The sequence below is a fragment of the Crocodylus siamensis genome, chromosome 4 (genome assembly GCF_052110815.1).
Source record: "Crocodylus siamensis isolate JL-2025a chromosome 4, ASM5211081v1, whole genome shotgun sequence".
NCBI lineage: Eukaryota > Metazoa > Chordata > Crocodylia > Crocodylidae > Crocodylus > Crocodylus siamensis.
The window spans coordinates 54,479,828-54,500,880 of record NC_143398.1 but is presented as its reverse complement, the minus strand read 5'-3'; the positions used below and the strand labels follow the sequence as shown (position 1 = coordinate 54,500,880).

The 21,053-nt window shown below is 44.2% G+C and overlaps 1 protein-coding gene across 2 annotated transcripts in view; it reads right to left on the bottom strand.

Annotated features, from left to right (window-relative positions):
* The window catches only part of NRCAM (neuronal cell adhesion molecule), a 250,160-nt gene that overhangs the window by 174,355 nt on the left and 54,752 nt on the right, over positions 1–21,053 (bottom strand). The window contains exon 1 of one of the 2 annotated variants that reach the window (XM_090042305.1): positions 15,572–15,646. The exons of the other annotated variant lie outside the window; for it this stretch is intronic. The gene's annotated coding sequence lies outside the window, so the exon portion shown is untranslated. Of the gene's footprint in view, positions 1–15,571; positions 15,647–21,053 lie in introns of those variants that run through there. 2 annotated transcript variants of the gene reach the window in all.

The following is a 21,053-nucleotide window of genomic DNA, read 5'->3' as shown; positions in this document are numbered from 1 at the left end:
CTGTGAGTCCCCTAAAAAATTCAGAAAATTAATATTGATCTGCCCTGGGTTGCCTGTCATGTGGCCCTCGATGGCTTGCCGAAACTCAGTAAGCAGCCCTCTGCCCAAAATAATTGCTCGGCCCTGCTCCAGTCTCACGAAGTTCAATAGGGACTAGTGCAAAGTCCTACACTGGGGGAAGAAAAAATCCCATGAACAAGTACAGGCTGGGGACCAAATGGCTAAGCAGCAGCTCTGCAGAAAAAGACCTTGGGGTTACAGTGGACAAGAAGCTGAATATGAGCTAACAGTGTGCCCTTGTTTCAAAGAAGCCTTGTGGCATACTCGGCTGCATTAGTAGAAGCATTGCCAGCAGATCAAGGGGAGTGATTTTCCCCCTCTATTCAGCATTGCTAAAGGCCACATCTGGAGTTCTGAATCCAGTTTTGCCTCCGCTACAAAAAGGATGTGGACAAGTTTAAGAGAATCCAGGAGAGGGCAACAAAAATGGTTAGAAGGTTGGGGAACATGACTTCTGAGGAGAGGCTGAGGGAATTGGTTTTATCTAGCCTAGAGAAAAGAAGAGTGAAGGGGGATTTAAAAACAGCTTTCAACTACCTGAAGGGTGGTTATAAAGAGGAGCTAGTCTATTCTCAGTGGTGGCAGGTAACAGAAAAGGGCCTCTGGTTGCAGCAAGGGAAGTTTAGGTTAGATAGACTGTCCAAGGAAGTTGTGCAATCTCAGTCATTGGAGGCTTGCAATCAGAGGTTGGATTATTTAGGGATGATCTAAGAGTAGCAGTGCATGGAGTGTGTTGTGAAGAGTAAGTCAGAAGCCCTGAACTCACCCCATATGCAGCCCACTGTGGAAATCAGCAAAAGAGCTCTGCAGCCCAGAGCAGGTAGAAATTGGAGGGGACCACACTCAACAGCAGGAGACTGAAACAGGGCTCTGCCACCAGCTTAGCAATAAAAGCATAAAGGAGCTAAGTTTATGAAGGGGGACAGATGACAGAAAGGCAAGCTCTGGCTCACCAGCTAGGGGATGAGATGTGTGGAATTGTGTTTGCAATCCCCAGGTTGTGCAGCAGAGATGAAGGTGGGGTTTTTATTCCCCCATTTTTCTGGACTTTGCTTGTTGCCTTAAGGGGATGGGAAAGAATATCTTCCCCCTCCTATTGCTACGTGTTTTGTTGGAAGGGAATAGCAAGGAGAGGGCTTTGCCTTCCTCAAAAGCATCAGGTGTTGGCTGCAGTCAAGGCAGGAAATTTTGACCAGGGTGTACTAATGGTCCAGCTGGGAGTAAAAAAAAAAAGCCCACAAAGGTTCTTGTGCCCCTCTTCTCAAGATCAGAACAATCACTACATTTGGAATCAGGACGAAATTTTACCCCATAGATACCTTACCATGAACTGGTGAGTCTTGCATTCTCTATGATGGGGGTATGGTCCTTTTCCTTGAGTCTCTTGAACCGCCACTTTCATTGCAGCAGTAGTATACTGATAGTCTCTTTTGTCCCCCTCCTTTACCTGTGGTAGGTTAGGGTGTTTTTTGCTGTCTTGGGACAACATGCCTTATAGTTGTGCAGCGTTGTACAGTTTTAGGAACAGGTTAGATGAACCTGTATGGTGTAGATAGGAATGATCCTGCCTCAAAAAGGGGTATGGACTAGACCAGCGTTTCTCAACCCATGGGTTATGAGCCAAAAGTGGGTCACAAGAATATATGAAAGTGTCACAAACATACTTTAGAAATGGATTCTCCTTTAAAGAAGAAAAATGTGGGAAACCATGGGTTTTCCCTTGCAGGCTGGCAGGGTTTCCTAGATGACCTCCTAAGGTACATTCTAGTCCTACTTTCTTATGATTCTATGATCTCTGTATCCCTTTTCTGACTTCCCCCCAAAAACCCTCTTGATAAGCCCTTCCCCAGGTTTTTGGTAGTATGAATCACAAAGACATGCTCATTTTGAGATGATGGTCAGACAATCTGCCCATTTATGGACATATAAATCACCAGCCTCACAAAGCAACTGCACAAACCTTTTCAATTATTTATATTTGTTATTTTTAAATACCGAAATGTACTCATTGAGGTACAGAATACAAAAAGTAGAGAGCAAAAACAAACAAAACAAACCCCTAAAAAAATTAAAAAGAAAAGAATATTAGTCACTGTAGGACACAGAGTATGAATTAATACAACTGCTGATCAGTGTATGTACAAATCACATAGAGGCCCTGTCAACAACATGAACTGAAGTAAGCTCCAATGAATACGAAAACTAGGCATATCACATACACCTTGCAATGAAATGCTGGAAAAGTAGCTTGTTAGTTTTAGAGATGCCTCCAAGGCCAACAAATATAGAATGAATTGTTAAGACTTGATCCCCTGGATCAGAGTGTACGCATAAGAGGTCTGGTCAGGTGCCTGATGAATCATCTTGTACAGAGTCCTTCAACCATCATACCAAGACCTGGCATGCATACGCCTAGGAGGAGTGGAGACTGCCCAGCACCTACCATCCTCCCTTTAGACCATTAAAACAGAATCCAAAGGCCAAACCAAGTCCAGACATTCAATGCCTCAATGGTTGTGGTTTCTGCCAGAAAGCAATAGATAAGAACTACTGCTGACAGCCTAATACCTCAGCAAAGGCATGTCTCTCTAAGGGTGACATCCCTTAGTCTATCTCCAACCAAAGAGAACCCACAAGACAGCGGAGGCTTAGGTTTTCAGGTGTTTTCTACTTGCCTTACTCTAGATGTTGCAACATTGTGGTATTTTATAATTAGGAACCTACCTAAATCACGGTGCAAGTAGGCAGTGCAGCGGCTTCTGTAATCTTGCTCCTTTCACCATGTGCTCCCCTGGCCACTGATTGGCCGAGCGGCCCTGGCAGCCAGACCAGATAAGACTAGTACAGAACACCAAAACTAAGCTCAGAGTGACCTGGCAAACAGGTGTCCCTATGTGGTGGGGAGGGTGCACTAATTGGGGAGAAGCAGGATATGGATGACCTGAAGATGTTTTAGTAAATGGTGAGAAGCAGGATGGGTATGTCATAAACATCAAGTCATAATGATCAGTATATAAAAAGGGGCCTGGGAACTCATAATATTTTGTACTGGATTTAGGGGTTATTTCAGGCCTGTACCATACCTGCAAATGACCTATGTAGCACCACATTGTCTAGGCTTGTTCATAGACAATAAAAATGGCCAAGCTCTTGGTCACTAAAAACCAAAGCCGGCAGTCTCTTTTTCATTACAATGAGATTGTTAGGGGCATAACATCACAAACAGTACCCTGACAGCACACACACTTATCACCCAAACTGAGGAAGCCTGACCTGACTGATAACATGTAACTCCCAAACAACACTAACAGAGTCAGATAACGTCGATGAAGTTCGCCCAGACAACACTAGTGACTTCCTAGAGTCCTGCAAAGACAGAGAAGGGGATACAATTATGCCGATTTTGTAACGGTCAGCTTATTTGGGTACCATTTCTGCAGCAGACTAGAATCTGAATTAGCTTATGAAAAATAGGGAGCCCTCCACACAACCACATCATAGCTGTACTTACAGCAGTAAAATAGCCTTAGATGTGCATCTGTCCTTCCAGACCTCTGAAGGGCAATTCATGGTATTATTTATTCCTGGCTTAAACAGTAAAAAGATACATATCTAAGGCTCTAACCACTCTAATTATTAAACTGCAATGCAGTAAAATCCCTGCAGCATTAAAATAACTGTTCAGTGGAATACAGCTAGCCAGCCTCCTTCCAAAGGAAAAAAAAAAAACAAGCAAACAAACACCAGAGAAATAAAAACTTCTCCTGCATTCCCTCATCTTGGGAAGCATCCCTCAGCGCTTTCAAACCCCATCTTAACAAGGAGATCTCTCATACAGAGTAACAAAAAGGTATTTGAGTTATTGTAAACAATGGACAGGAACAACTTCCAAAGTCCTATTAGCAGTCCCTCTTTTTAGTTGCATTAAATGTAACACAGAGGTGTGGGTAGGGTTGCTGTCTAATACAGTATCCAATACTTAAATTAAAACTTCTCCCCCCTCAACTTTTCCCTTAATAAACTGGGTCAACCTGTGCCTGAGACAGCCAGGTGCCAAATGCAAAATACCCATTTTAATGTCACCTGCAGACAAAACTGGCCCCAACTCTAGCCCTTGCAAAGTAATCTTTTTAGATGCACCAAATTCCTGCACACCTGATAGTTTATTAAAGATACCTGCTTGCCTCTGATCAGTCTGCAGATAAGCTGGCCTAAGGAGAGGAGCTCACTAATTTGCTGGCAGTATGCCAAACAGTTTGTATGAAAAAAAAAAAAAATCTAATATTTTCCTTAGGTATAAACACACTTTCTTCTTTCTATTTGAGTTATGGAGTCAGGGTCCTTGGTTCTTAACCAAGGTGATTCCCCCCCAGTGTATACGGAAATCCTCGGAAACCCTCTGAAAGGGTCCTCTCTTTCAGACAGTGCCTACACAGTCTATATTAGAAAACAGAAATCACACATTAGATACTTAACTTTTTCAATTTCCCCGCCAATTGTCTGGGTATTAATCATTGTCTCATATGCACAGTACATGCATAGAGTTAATTACAACCAGGTAACATATTTTTAAATATGACTCTCCCTATCCATGCTAAGTGCTAAACTGTGTATACTATTGTGATAGTTAACATGTCTATTAACACATTATAATAATATTATGATAGTTAACATATATTTTTCCAATAGACTAGTCCGTCACTGTATTGTGAGCTAGCGTTCCAAAGAACGCTCCTGACGTGGACATCTCTCTCTCCATCTATCCACTTTTTCCTTGTTTGAAGTCAATTTAGTACTTTTGACAGATGCTGGACTGACAGCAAATAAGGCAAGCACAACAGCAGCAGTACAGTGCAAGCTTCTCTATAATTGGTATTGATATGCCTTAAAACTGTTCTCTCAAGCAATCATCTCTCACAGTGAAAAGATAGTGCAGTCTCCATACTCATATTTAATAAACAGCCCTATTTAAAGGCAAGCATGATGAAAAAACTAGTGCAACATCAGGAACCAGATTGAGACTATAAAATATTATCACAAAACATCTACCAGTCAGATGTCTGATAATAAATTAATTCCAACCAGTAGTGATTCAAATGGGTTTTAACTATTGACCTGGAACTTAAAGCCTACATGCTCCATTATTACATTCCTATACCAATCTTACATTCCTACAAGATTGCTAATGTCTTATCCTCCTTGATTTTTAAAAAGCATACCTGAATAATTTATTAGTACTATGGAAAGATTTCAATACTTGTAAGCAAATAAAACCTTTGCTTCCATGATGACATTAAGCTTCTGTGTTTGACGTACTTGACAGAGTCCCTGGCTGTTTCCACTTACTCGCATCTCTCTGATTACGAGAAAACAGAAAGAAATTTCTTTTGTATATAATTTTAGGGAGCAATAAAACTAGCTGCATACACAGGGGCAGATTGAGGTTTTCCTAAAGTGGGGTGCAGAAGCAGCAACCTGCACTGGAAGGGTGACTGCACCTCTAGCTCCCAGCCTCCTCCATTCCCACTAATGTGGGCAGACCACCCCTGGGAGCCTCCAGGGGCTTTTTTAAAGTTCCTGGAGGAAGTGATAATCCCTGCCTCCCCTTCCCCTCACCTCCCCTGCCTACTGCTGTTGCTTTCCTTCCTATTCCTGGGGCTGGAGAAGTACTGTACTAGAGTTGCTCCTGCTTACCCCAGTCAAGCTGTGAAGGGTCTGGGCTTATCTGGGCATGGGGACAGTGGCAACACAAGATAGTTGCCCCCTCCCTGCCCCAACCTCACCCTCCCAGATAGCAAGCACAGGAAAAAGGACTTTACAGCCCATCCCCATTGCCACGTTCCCCATCCCCATCTGAACCTAGACTACATACAGCCTGATTGGTGCAGACAGGAACAGCTCTGTTTCTTCCCCCGCACCACTGGACAGCAGAAAAAAAAACAGCAGCAGCAGGTGTGGGGGAAAGGGACAGATTTTTACTTCCTTTAAGGGCTTTAAACATCTCTGGGAGGTTTCTATGTTTCAGTCCAATCCAAAAGGAGAACGCAGCCATACCACAGCACCCCCTCTGGATCCACTCCTGCACATATGAATGCGATTGTCCTTATCTATGTGACAACAGGCAATGGGACTGTTAATATATTTTCTTTGAAGCCTGAAAAATTGGGAAGCACGGGTAATTAAAAACAGATTAAATGTAATTGTATTAGATTTAACACATACGGGAGACATTTTTCAAGCAAGGAAATGAAGTTTGCAAATATCAGAAGTTGAAAAAAGCTGGAGGATTCATACAGGCTAATAAAAGCAGGGGAAAGAGAAGGGTTTATTCAGGAAGACAGGAACTCATTGCTTAACTACCAGTGTGAAACTTCTACAAGAAATCTCATTTAAATGTTTTTGCTCCCAAATCTGAGTTCTTTAGGCACTCAAAGTTCCTACTGGACTCAAGTTGTTGTGTGCAAAGAATGCAGGACAAAGTAAATGTGTAAACAGAAAGTTGCGTATTATTTTTAGGAATCTCAATCATTCATGTTACCAAGGCATAAGAGCAGCTTTACTTAAGATGTTGCTCAAGCCACTTGCCTAAATGTACTCCTGTAATTGTCCCCCATAGGTACTTTTATACTAACAGAACCTCTGGTATCTGTCCTCATGGAGGCACATTCTAACGGGTGATTTACAAGGCTATACACTCAAAAGAGTGATAGTGACCACATAACTAGCCTACAATCATCTATGCACTGACCATTCATTGCATCTCAGGATGAGGGAAGGTGGGGGGTGGGAGCAAGATCAGAAATACCCATCCTCTGGTATTCTGTTAGTAAAGGGTTGGGGCAAAGCAAGTAAGGAATACAAATATAGTTCTTCCTAGAGTTACCATGGGTCAAATGCGAAATTCCTTGTGGGTATTCTGCATTATGTATTTTGCAGTTTTCTTTGCAAATATCACCTGTTCTAAAAAAACCCCTACCGATTAGGCGGTGTGTAGCAAGCAAGTATACACAATTAGACAAATGTTGCTCATCCTTTGTATTCGAACATGACCGTGACATTACTGGTTGGTTTGGTTTCTGTGAGCGCATGAATGGCTGATCAGGACATTTTATGCTCTGAACTGTCTATGGCCGGGCTCCTCCCATCCCCAGCAGCATGTGGGAAGCCAGCTTCAGCTGTATGCTGCTTTTCCTGGCCGGTGATGACCCGGCTGGGCCCATCCCATCCAGGGCAGCATGGGGCTGAAGCTGGCTTCCCACGTGCTGCTGAGGACGCCCGGCTGGGTCAGCACTAGCCAGCAGAACCGGCAGTGGAGCCTTCTGCCTTTTGGGACCAGCTGGCACAGGTAAGGGGAAAGTGCAGCAGCACATGGGGAAGCCACCGCTTGATAGGGGATGGGATGGACTGGCAGGACTGCACCAGGGAGGGAAAGCTGTGGCTGAGCCCCCTGCAGCTGTACTGTATACTCGTTTAAGACTGAACAATATGCTCAAGAATAGGGCATGAATGATTTTGGCTCCAATGTAAATTTGGAGCAGGTAAAAATCTTTGTAAAAATACTGTCCAGTGTTTGGATTGTGCTTGCTTCTGTTTCTCTTTGTGTGGGATTGGGGTTTCAACTTGTTACTACTTGCTAAAGATGTATTACTAACAAGTTATTAAATTCAATAAATCTTCTTGAAGATTATTCTCAAAAATGCCCATATTTTGTTGCTTTTATTAGTTTCCACTCTGGCTGATATCTTTTCCACATTTGATCTGTTGACTTGCATTATGCTTCTTTCATTCATTGAGAAGCGAAGAGAAGCAAAAGTGTTTATTTTAGTCAAGTGTTTGGTATTATTTCATTCTTGCTTTTATTCTGGATTTTAAACCACATTTCCAGACCCATTTCATTGTCACTTCCTGCAACTTGGTGTCAAAGGTCATGTGACATCACTTCCTGATGTGATACCACTTCCTGTGAGGCCTCTGAATATGGCTAACCAGCCCACTGAGTGATAAAAAGTTTGTGGTCCGGCCCTACATTCAAAAAGGTTGGACACCCCTGGCCTAGAGGGTTTGGCTATTCACTGTGATGGCAGGCTCTTAGTAAGGCTTTCCTGGTGCAGGCCAATACATCACTGCTGTCTTCTTAGTGTTGATTGCGAGACCAAACATGTCATAAACTGAAGAGAAATGATCCATACTCTGTTACATGTCAGACTCAGATTTGGCATTCAGGGAACAGTCATCAGCAAACAGAAGATAACGAACAATCACTTCCTGTAATTTTGTCTTCACTTGTAGTCTCCTCAAATTGAAGAGGAGTTTGCCATCAGTTCAATAACTGATCCCAGTGTCACACTCACAAAAGACATCTGTAAGTATTGCAGAAAACATCATACTGAAGAGGGTTGGGGCCAACACAGCCCTGCCTCACTCCACTGGTTACTAGGAATGGTTCAGATGACTCACTGGTCATCCATAACACGAGGGAGCATGCCATCATGGAACTGCCGAACAATTGCAATGAATTTCTCTGGACAAACTGAACTTTGCCAAGCTGTTCCAAAGTCCCTCCTGACTGATTGTATTAAATGCTTTTGTCAGGGCAATGAAAGTCATGTACAGTTTGGAGTTCTGATCCTGGCATTTCTCCTGAAGTAGATGAGCTGCAAACACCATGTCTATGGTCCTATGTCCTTTCCTGAAACCACATGGACTCTCAGGCAACAGCCCTTGTTCAATGTGTTTCACAAGGTGATTCAGCAAAATTCTGGTGAGGATTTTACCAGCTACTAACAGCAAGGAGATGCCCTGATGGCTGTCTCAGGTTTTTCTATTGCCTTTCCATTTGTACAAGTCGACGACAGATGTGTCATTATACACCTGGCATATAATACCTTGAGTCCACATTGACTGAAAGACTCAGTTTCAAAGCCATGTGTGAGCCTCCAGCCTTGTAGACCTCTCCTGGTATAACATCTGCTCCAGGTGCTTTACCATTTGGCAAAAAGTTAATTGTTTTCATAGTTTCAGTCAGCGCTGGAGGATCAGCAAGAGATATGTTGATGTCTACCTGGGGCAGTCAATCAATTGCCTCTGCACTAATAGATGACTGTTTACTGAGGATGTTGAAGTGTTCTACCCCTCTCTGCAGCATCTTTCTTTTATTGGTGAGCGGTGTGGTACCATCACCATTCAGTATTAGAGATGTTCCTGATGATCATGGCCCATAGATTGTCCTCAGAGGATCATATAAGTTCTTCATATCATTCCTGTCTGCATAGGACTGAATCTCACATGCCTTGTTGCTTAGCCATGAGTTTTGCATCTCTCTGAGTTTGCATTGGACAATCCTTTTGATGGTAGCAAAAGTTGTCTTCTTAGATGTTTGGGGGCTGGACTCGATGATCTCCCGAGGTCCCTTCCGGCCCTAATGTCTAATGTCTATGAAATGTTGAAGTGCTCTTTTCTAAGCAGGCCTTATGGAGCCAATGTTTCTCGTTCAAGAGTCTCCCTATATCAGTATCGTTTTCATCAACTCAATCTTGATGTTTACATATGGTTGGACCAAGGGTATTATATGCAGCCAAATAAACAGAGTCTCTAAGGGATGCCCAATTTTCCTCAGCGTTATTGGAGTTTACATTAGTTGTTACTAGCCAGCTGTGCAGTTCTTCAACAAATGCTTGTTTCATATTCTTCTGTTTCAGTTTGGAGATGCTGAGCTTTTTGGGTGCTTTTTTACCTTTTGGTTGTCTACTAGAATGTGTCCACATATTCGGCTTAGAGACTATAAGCCTGTATTCAGTCCAGCATTCTACACTTCTCATGGCCTTTGTCACTCTGATATCTTGTTGGTCTCTTTTTTTGATGATGATATAATCAATGAGATGCCATAAATAGCCTAAGACAAGCACAATCCAGGTGTATAATCAACTTAACTTTTGATGAATATATTTGTGTCACTTACTTAAGGATAAAGTCTCTTTTGAAATCTAAAATTATAATAAATATAGAATAAAAATAAATACATTTCTCTTCACCTTGATAAGTGACAATTACTTTTTCCAGTAAACCCCCCCCCACATACTTAAAAGGTTTCTAATCATTTTAATCAATTTCTTTTAAAGTTTACTTTTGTTTCTTATAACTGAGTTCAACAGAAAAGTGTAATTTATGATCAAGACTGAAAAAGAGTAAAGCCAGTAAATACTTGAGGGAGTTTTTATATACTGTAGGTCTTGTACTTTGCCCCTGTACTATAGCAGTTCAGTAAATACTGCTAAGCATTTATTTCATTCAGATGTTGCTACGAAACCCTTGCCTAACTGAAAGTAAAATTTTTCTCCTTGTTCCCATGGTTTTGTAATCTCTGTGATGTCTAGGGTAGTTCATTGCCACACATGTATGGTACTCCCTTGGAAAAAATGGAAGTACTCATATAAACACCAAAAGAAGCAAAGTAATTAAAAAAGATTTACCTTCAGAAAATGAAAAACCAGAAGGTGGAAAGGATTTAGCTTTTTCAAAAGTATGCAAACATAATCATAGAGTTGTACAAACATTAAAGGAAAGCCTACACTTAGATATGGACAAACATTGCAGGAAGAATCATGGATTGCCCAAGGAAGATTATTAAGAACATAACACATATATAACCAGTTTAATCTAAACTACTTAAATAACTTTTCAATTTAAAAATACATAGTAAACTAAAATTGTATTGCTATTACATACACAGAATGCATTTTTTCTGTTTTTCAAGATAAAATGTCTATACCTTCAAAATGTCACAAAACACAAGCTTCATTTTTAGCACTCACAAATAATGCATGAAATCCAAAACATTTTAGTTATATATAACTAAAATATTTTGGATCTATATCTCCAAGAATATTTGAAGGAATGTGTTTCATAGCTACAATATTAACAAAGACGCACAACAAAAAACAATAATATTTCAATGTTTGTCTATTTTCTATGTAGCTGACACATCCTATTCCAAAGAATTTTTCATGAATAAAAGTTAAATGTTAAACTTGACTAACATAGTAAAATTTGATAAAATTATCTGCAGGAAAACATGTACACTGAGATTTTTACACTGTACTTTTGAAAAACATTAATGGATTTAGATTAAGATTTTAAAAGTTCAAAACAAAAGGTAAAAGTAAAAAAGTGTGTGGCCCTCCAGGGGCCAAGTATGAAACACTTTTCAGTGAGAGAGAAAAAGACAGTCCCCTCTTCCACTAAACAGTCTAAATAAGGCTCTCCTTGTGGCCTAGGGACAGGCATTACACATAAACTGGTTTAAGTGATCAGACCTGGTTTAAACCTGTAACAGAACAGACATTCAGTGCACATAAACTAGTTTCAAAATGGCGAAAACTGGTTTGAGATACACCTGGTTGTATATTGTATCAGACTGAACTGATTTGGCTCAAACCAGTTTATGCAATGTCTGTCCCAAACCCCTTCCTGGTTTAAGTTAAACCAGACTCCCCCAGTATCCTAACATGCTCTCTGGGCTGGGCAGAGCTCTCTGCTCCAGCCACAGGGCCCCTCCAGCCACAGGGCCCCTCTGTTCTCTAGTCTGAGCAGGGACCAGCCCCAGTGCAGACACCAGCTGGCATGGCCCTATTAAGGCAAAGTGGGCAGGGAGTGGGTTAATTCTTCCCTCCTTCCTCTCCTCCCCCATCACAGCCAGAGCCACCCTGTCTGCCAGGAAGCAGACAGGACAGAGCCATGGCGGTGGCCCCTGGGGCTGGCAGACCCGGGTGCAAGGAAGGGAGAGAGGGAGGAATTAACCCTTTTCCCTGCCCTTCACTTTAATGGGGCCATGATGGGTTAGTTGTCCCACAGGGTGAGGAGGGAGGTTCCATGCTGGGGGGGGACTCTTCCCCCTCCTCCTTCTCTCAGGGTGGGGAGGGGGACTCTGTGTAGCACTGGATGTGGCAGAGGGGCAGGGAACAGGGGCAAGGGGAGGGAAAAGAGTCCCCTCCAGCACTGAACAGAGTTCCCCTCTGGGGCCAGAACTGGGCAGCCTCTCACAGAGCCCCTCTTCCCCCACACCACTGCAACCAGAGGCAGCGGAAAGGGGAGGGAGGAAGAGGTGCAACTGGGCAGAAGTTGGAACGTAGTGTGCAGCCTGTGCCTAGAGCGGCAGTGGGAGCTGGCAGTGGCCAGGATGTGGGTATGTGGGGTGTGACGGAGGGTGGGGGGGTGTAGGGACCCCCCAGCACACTCCCCTCATGGCATGCAGCCTCCGCTGCCAGGCAGCAGCAGGCGGGGAAGTCAGGGTGGTCATGCCCAGTGCAGGCGTGGTTCCGGCCAATATTGCATAGGGGGAGGGAGCGTCACCAGGTCTCTGTGCTGTGTGCCTGCAGCTCCAACACTGGCAGCAGGGGAAGCCCTGCACTGAAGCCTGCTGCCTCCCCCGCTTCCTGCTGCACAGGTCCCCATACTCTGTTGGGAATGGAGGGAGCCCTGCCCACTGCTTCACAGAATCCAGCGCGGGGCTTTCCCCACTGCAAGTACTGGAGCTGCAGGCACAGAAAGCAGAGCCTTGGCAATAGGGCCCCCCAAGCAGTGCTGGACAGAGCCGTACTTGTGCTATGCAAAAGGGCCCTGACCTCTCCACCTGCTGCTGCTGTCAGGCAATGGCTGCACACCATGGGGGGGGGAGTGTGTGGGGGGTCCCTAAACCTCCCTCCCCCCAAGCTGAACATGGCACTTCCATTACCCCTCTGTGGGGGGGGAAGGAGACCCCCTCTGGAGCCAGGCAGCCTCACAGAGCCCCCTTTCTCACCCCACAGCAGCAGGGGGTAGGCAGGAGGAAGGTGGAGAGACAAGAGTGGGAGAGGGAGGACAAAAAAAAAGAGTTCCCCTCTGGGGGCTGAGAAGTCCTGTGTACTAGGTTTGTTCCTGGCTGTCAGAGGTACTGGGCTGGGCTTCCCAGGGCCTGGCCATATCCCACTCCCTCAGCTCAGCTTCCCTGTGGTAGGGAGGGTTGCTCTAGCTCCCCCAGGCTTCTGGCTTGAGCCACTGCAGGCATGTGTCTGCATTTCCTGAATGGAAAGGGAATGTCTATCCACTTGTAAACTGATTCACTCTCTGCAGGTTACACTAACCTGCAAGGATTGAATCAATTCACGTTCAGGCTTTTTGAATGTCTGTCCCTAGCTCCAGAGACTCTCTCCTCCACTATTCATAGAGTTAGTTGGAATTTTGCTACCAATTCCACCAAGGAGCAGTTTCAAAACTTGATAGTGTGGTTCAGTATTACTGAATGATGATATTGAACATGAAACACTGAATGGTTTTAACATACTTGTATTCTTGTTTTAATATATTTGCTTTGGTCTTTTCTTTTTACAGAAGCAAAATAAAATCTTCATATTTCCCACCAAAACTGCAATTACTACACACTTTAAAAGCCTTTAAGGAAGGGAATTTACTCATCTTCTAGTTACTGATTCTCCATTCTTCTTCTTTGGTATGATAAAAAAACAACAACAAAGGTTAATTTTACCCCTCTTCTTTATTTCTTATCCTTTTAACATCCTTTTATACAAAATTGCACTTACAAAGAGCAAATAACAGCTGACTGTCAGATTTGTCACTTGAAGAGTTCAGTTGCTGGCTGTCAGTCAACATCTGAATAATTACTTTCAATATCTATGTAGACCTTAGGAGGCCAAAATCTAAAATAAAATTAAACAGCAGAAAAGGATACTTAATATTCTTTTCCTTTAATTCTGAAGGTAAGGGGAAACAGAGCCAAGTAAGCTTGTGCATTTTGAGCTGTGCAATTCTATCAGAAACCTGAAGGGTAAGAAGCTTAGCTGGTTAACCAGGTGCCTCTATTAATGCCCATTTTATGGATAATATTATTCATTCCTCTGCACAGTCCATTCCATTAAATACTAATAATCAGTCCAATGTTTTCATTTGCAAGGCTGTTTTTGCAGCAAGCATTGAACAATGACATCTGCAAAAGCTACAGGGTATGGAATTAATTTTCACCGCTTGTTGAGATGATGAGTAATTCATAGGAACCACCTGCCTTCTATAATAAGCAGCATGGCATAGGATGACGAGTCAAATGTACACCCTTCTCCTCAACCTCCAATTTATTTTTTTTCATAATCAAACAAACACTTAAGAAAAAATCATTCTTCAGAAAATTAAGCCTGGTTACCAGGGTGAAAAAAATCCAACAAGTTCTTGAGAGTTGGCAGGTGATTAAAACTGACAAGATCCTTGCTCCGTGAAACTCTCTAGAACAGGATTTTTGTCACTTTCAATCCCCTACCAGGGGTGGGCAATTATTTAGACTGGAGGGTGACTTAGGGAGCTTGGGTGAGCTGTTGTGGGCTGGGTCACCACCCTCACCCCCCAGCCCACTCAAACTCTCTAAGTGGTTCTACCCCAGGGCCTATTTCTGCACTGTCACCATCCAGCAATCCCAGCTCCATCCCCTGGGTCTCCATGGAGACTGCCTTGGGACCCCTGCAGGCAGGGCACACATAGCCGAGAAGATGGGATTGGGCCATGGGCAGGTGGGAAGCAGCATCTGGGAGCAGGCCTGTTGGGCAGATAGGCAGGGCTGGGGCTTGGGGCAAAGCCATGATCCACTCCTGGCATGCCCCTGCCCACAGAACCAGTATCTGATGCAGGACATGAAGCCAGTGGATCATGGCTCTGCCCCTGGTCCCAGCCCCACGCTGTCACTGCCCCAAGATCCCAGCCCCGGTCCCGCCCACCCATCCCACTCCCCGCCCGCCTGTGGTCCCATCCCATCAACCCGACTGAGCATTCCCTGCTTGCATGGGTCCCAGAGACCCTGCCTGCCTGCTTTGTCCAGCGCCCCCAGTGGTTGGAACCGGGCAGACGGGGTGCCCAGGCAGTGGGGTCAACTCTGGTGGGAGTGGTGACACTAGCAGCAGCAGCCAGAAGGAGCCGCTGCCACCACCAGGACTGCCAGGAAACAGAATACTGTCACCACGCTACCCCGGCCCCGCTGCACAACCAGGGTTGTTGGGACTGGCTGCACTCACCATGGCCCAGGATGCCCCTTGTGCCTGTGCCAGGCAAGGCCAAGAGACCTGCTGCAGGCTGGACAACATCCTTCGTCATACAAACTAGGCATTTAGATTTTAACAGAAACCAAATCAGAGGGCTTAGAGTAGGGGCAAAATCTTTATGAACCTATCAACGGAATATTTCAAAACTGAAGTGTTTCAAGGGGGAATGATCTGATATTTTTCATTAGACCAACTAAAATAGTTAAGAAATGTTTTCTTTGCAAGCTTTCAAGTACGAACACCTTTCTTCAAGCAGAGGCAGCATCTGCAGTTGTTCTGTGCTCTTTCTGGATGGGATAGAAGCCAGAAGCCAGCATGCAAGAATACCACAGTGAAAATGCAAATGTGTGGCAGACAACGGGTGAGAAACAAGTGGAGGAGAGGGGAAATGTTGACCTGGTGATAAAAATGTAGCTGGTAAATTGTAGAGAGGTTACCTGGGGTATCAGGTGTTAGGCAAGTAATAAATTTGCAATAAATCCAGTGTCTATATTTAGTCCATATTTTTTTGTATCTAGTAGGTTGATGAAGTGAAGTTTGTAGGCTGGTCTGCAAAAGATATTTTGTAAATTCCCTTTGAAAACTGAGAGATTGGAGAGAGAGAGAGAGTGGTTATCTTGTAAGAAACGGCTTTTTTGTTTTTGATAGATTTTCAATATGCATTCATTCTGGTACACAACCAACACCTCTCAAGAGGGGATGAAGTGCTTTAACTGTTTCGGCATGTAAACGTTCAAAATTTTAAAAGGAACTGAAAACAGAACTTCTACCAAAAGGCATCATATTGACATCTACATGATTCAACCTTTAATTCTACCACACAAACCTCTGTGACACTTGACATAATGGAACAACTGACAGCAGTAAGTAGGCAGTTTTCTATACAAAGTAGTACTAGTGGAGGAGGAGATATGTGTGCACTCTGGCAGTGGGTTTCACATCAGCAGGGGAATGATAATGCTTAGGATTCTTGGGTTCTATCCCAAGGTAGAGTGGTTGCACTCCCTTCTGCCACATCCAACCCTATTCCCTTCAAACTCTCCTTCTCTTTACGAGTCCCATTCTTCTCACCTAGCCAGTCTCAGTCATCTCATGCCAGTCCACACTTTCCCACATTCCTTTTCTCATCTACAGAAAAAAAAACAGCTTACTTGTCCCTTTCAGGCTTCCAGTCTCAATCCCAATCCCCTTGCCTAGCTAATCCCATTCTCCCCCACAATTCCCAGCTCCTGTTTCCCATTACTTTCCACCAGCCCATCTCCTCTCCCATCTCTGCACCCAATCAACTCTTCCTTCTATGTTCAAGACTAAGCCTTGCCTCCTCTGTATCTGAATAAGGAAGATTTCTCCTCCAGGCTCCTTAGGTATCCTGAAACAGAATATTAAAAGCACAGGAAAGGCTGTTACCCTGTGTTCAGTTAACCTGGACTCTGCCCACCCACAAAAAGCCAGAGCTGCAGCTAGAAAGAATGTCCTCAGTTTCACACAGCCCTGGTCCACAGCATGCTCAATACAGACAGAATATTTAGAGAATTTAACTAAAAAGCTTTAATCAGTTGATAGTGACTAAGGCCACTGGCAGATATTACAAAGGTGTGATGGGATTGTATGCGAGATCCCAACAATTGCACCTCCTGCAGGCAGAAGGTGCGACTGTGAGATCAATCATCAGATCCCATCACACCATAGTGCCATTGCAGGGGGATCCAGCATCATGATCCCAGGCTCCCTTTGTACCGTGCCAATGCTTGCTCCTGTGGCTGGGAGCCACTGTGCTCCCCAAACTAGGACCCCCAATCAGCTGACTAGTATTCCCAGGATCCAGACCACACACAAGTGCACTCTAGGGCTGAAAACATTTGCCACATGTTCATGATAAGAACCAGCGACAAAATTAACCCTTGAGTTCCAGGCAGGCAGCAGCAGCAAACATTGCCCAGTGTGGCAGGCAGGGGGGCCACAGCTGCTGCCACCATGCACAGCCCTGACAGGCGCGCCCAGAGCTGGCATGGGACCCAGGCTGGCAGCGGAGGCAGGTTACAAGCTGGTGCTGAGCATGGTGGGGAAAAGCAGCCCCTCCCCCAGCCCATGGCCAGCATCCCATGGTGCAGCCGCTCGCAGCCTGCATAGGGCTGCCAGTGTCTGCTCAGGACAGGTCCGCACAGGTTGCAAGCGGCTGCACCGTGGGGCACTGGCCATGGGGCAGGGGAGGGGCCACTTTTCCCCAGGCTCAGCTTTTTCCTGGGACGCTTTTCCCCCAGCTCCTCCCCTGCTTGGGGTTCCCCCCCATCCCCCCCCACCCCCTTACCCAAGTTTCCGGCGTGGTGCACTCACACGGTCCCAGGCCCTCCTGCAATATTAAATTTTTCAAATTTTTTAGGGGCCACGCGGGCCAGATAGAATGGTCTTGCAGGCCAGATCCAGCCTGCGGGCCATAGTTTGCCCACCCCTGTTTTAGACTGTGGAATAATTTACAAATACATCATTCTCAATTCTCTAATGTTGGGAATTTCTTAATCAAAGGCATCTTGAAACATGGTTTAGATCATTTATAAATTAACAAAATTTTGAACTTATTACTGTACAGATTTGGGTACATTCCTTTCTGAAATATATTCCAATTGCCAGCATTGAAAACGATGCTATCAAACCCTTCAGTGTGTTCAAAAGATTATTGCACTATTTGTAAGCAAGCAGGTTATGGCCATGGGATGTGTGTCAGACTGCTGGCAGTCAAACTGATAAAGATGAAAAGAACTGCAATGTACCAAGCAGAAATGTCTACAATGCATTTGAAAATTCATATAAATGACACGATGATGTCAAATAGTTTCTTCCAGTCCAAACTCATTAGGAAAATAGGTATTTAGGGAATCATTATTAAAATGTTTATTGCCGATTGAATCGGCTTTAGCCTGCAATAGCTTTTTCAGACTGTCACTATTTAGAAGTGACTTTTAAATAAGTGATTTATATGGCATTTTCTTATTCACTTATATACTTCAATGCAGTATACAAACACCTGCTGATTGGCATTTACACCATTTTCTTCATTTCTTTTTTGGCTTTTTTTAGAATTGTAAGATAAAACAATAATTCTATAGAATTGTTTCTAAAATGCTTTCCTGCTCATATACAATGACAGCTAAAGCTTGAAAAAATAAGGTAACATATATAGTATGAAATAGGAGTTAGAAAACTTTCAAATGCAAGACATTCTTCTTCAGGTTTGACTGGAACAAGCAGAGCACAGCACAGTAAAACAGTTTCAGGAGAGGGTGAGAGAAAATGCCAGAGGTAGCGGACACAATTAACAAAATAAAAGAAGCTCATTACTGGGAGATCAAAGCTTGCCCAGAGGGAGGAAGGTTATTCTCACCTTTCTTGTATGGAAAAATTCAGGAATCAGGTTCATTATAATGTGCCATAAAACAAGAAACAGTGCTAAGTCCTTGGTTTTTAGGCCCCTGGGAGATGTGGAAGTAAAAGGTGCCATGGGAACTGATGTGCAATCCCCACAATTGTGCTTCCTACCATGCAACACATGCATGGCAGCAGGCATGGGATTGAGCATCAGACCCAATCATGGCTTATTACTGGAGTAGGAGGAGCCCAGGATCACAATAATCAGCAAGTAGCAAGCTCAAATTTTTAACATAATAACTTTGTGACTTATTCCTTGTCTTATCATGTCATGGCCAGGTAACAATTTAAGACCTGATTAACTGGTTAGTTACATCTTAAGTGTAACATATGCCAGGGCCTTAGTGTTCAGCCAATTTATGAATTTTTGTTCCCAAGTTCACCTTTTAAGTATGAGAACAGTGAGATCAGAGAGGGATCGGTTCTTATGCAAGAAATGTGCTCCTAACAGGTAGAGGGGATGAGGGGATGCATGCACATCTCTGTCTTTTCTGTTTTTTCTGAGAGAGTTCTGTGCTCAGCTTGTTCTGGTCAGACCTGAAGAAATAAGTCTGGCATTTGAAAGCATGCCCAGTTCCACAGGCATGAAGCAGCATCTGTGAGTGAGGCAGGCGGCTGGGGCTGGGATAGTGGAGTGGTGACAACGCAGGGCCATGCTGGGGTCAGGATCAGGGCTGAGCAGTGATCTGCTTCCAGCATGTCCCGGCCTGCGGAACTAGCACCTGACACAGGGAAGTGCAAGCAGCTGACTGTGGCTGTGCCTTGGGCCCCAGCCACATGCTGTCACCACCCCACAATCCCAGCATGTTATCCTGGCCCTGGCCCTAGCCACCTGTCTCAGACACTGCTCTCTGCCCAGCATGCTTTTGAATGTCAGACATACTTCTTCAGGTCTGACCAGAACAAGTTGAACACAGTATTCATCACAGTTCCAGTCTTCCCACCTTCCTTTTCTCATCTATGGAACAAAGCAAGCTTACTTTTCCCTTTGAGGATTCCAATCCCAATCCCAGTGCCCTTGCCTACCTAATCACATTCTCCCCCACAACTCCCAGTTCCTGTTTCCCATTCCTTTCCACCAACTTCCTAGCCTCTGTCTCCTGTCCCATCTCTGCATCCCAATCAACTCTTCCCTCTATCTTCAAGACTAGGCCTTGTCCCATCCCAACTGCCCAGCCAAGTGTGTTCTGCCAATGCAGGTCCCCAGCTGGACTCCATGGAAACCCTGCCTTCATGCTGTATCCAACACCCTCAGCGATGCATGTGGGGCAGATGGGCCAGGTTGCCCAGGCCAGGTCCAGTGGTGGTGGCAACACTGGCAGTGGTAGCCAGAAGGAACTGCCACCACCAGGTCTGCCAAGAAAAGGAGTCTAGCTGCTGTGCTGCCCTGGCCCTGCCGTGCACCCAGTGGTGGGACCGGCTGCATGTGCTACAGCCCAGGCTGCCCTCCTGCACCTGGACCCGACAGGACTGAAGGACCCACCACAGGCCAGATAAAATCTCTTGCCAGCTGGGATTTTGTGCACCCCCCCACTATTACATCACTTTTATTTTACAATATATAGTATGAATAATTCAATAGAAATGTCACTTAATTTTAAAACAAACCTATTTATCCTGAAATATTAAGCATCAGCTTTTCAGTTTCTTAAAAGGTATGTTGCTAGCTACTTAATAAATTTGATCTGATCAGAAAGGCATTATCCTAAGAATGCTTTTTCTTTAAAGTTATAAAAGAGTTTTCTAAAAGCTCGGAATACTGGTTATGCCTCTTCATAAAAGTAAATTTAGGATCTTATTCACAGAAGATGCTTGTTTCAAGCATACATAAAAAGATTATGACAGGAGACTGTATCTGTGCTCCCAATTTTAAATACAAGGAAACAAAATGGAAAAAAAAAAAAACTTATGGTCTCCCCTCTACAGTAAGGAAATGCCAAAAAGTGACTTGGCATTGTTAATATGGCATGGCCCCCTCTTGACCCCAATGTTATGAAATGTCCTTCTCTGGCAAGACTGACTGGTTGGGGGAACAAATTTCACAGCTCCAGCAGAACAGGATTCAAAAGTACAAAACTGCATAGAAGTTAATTACTTTGTTGGAAGTGTTAACATTCCTCTAAGGAGGTCACTCACTTAGCTTCCTCCTTGAGGCCATTTAGCTCTGGTCTGGGTTTCTATCCAGTTTATTTCTCATGAGTCAAACCTTCAATCTTTTTTCAGACCCTAAGAGGGCAACCCAAGCTCTGCACTGCTCCCTCAACATCACAGCCTTCATTTTTCCCCCTTTGCATTCTGCTCCTGGAGTTTAAGCCTTCTTGTGGCTCCTTCCAAATTAATTCATCAGTTACAGCTACTGCCAGCCTTCCAGCCCAGCAAACTCTTTAATTACTGACTACCTACAACTGGCTCTCAGGCTGAGCTGACTTATCCCAAAATACTTGTGTAGGTTTCACAAATCTAAATGCGAGTTTTCCATGCCCATAATTTATCATG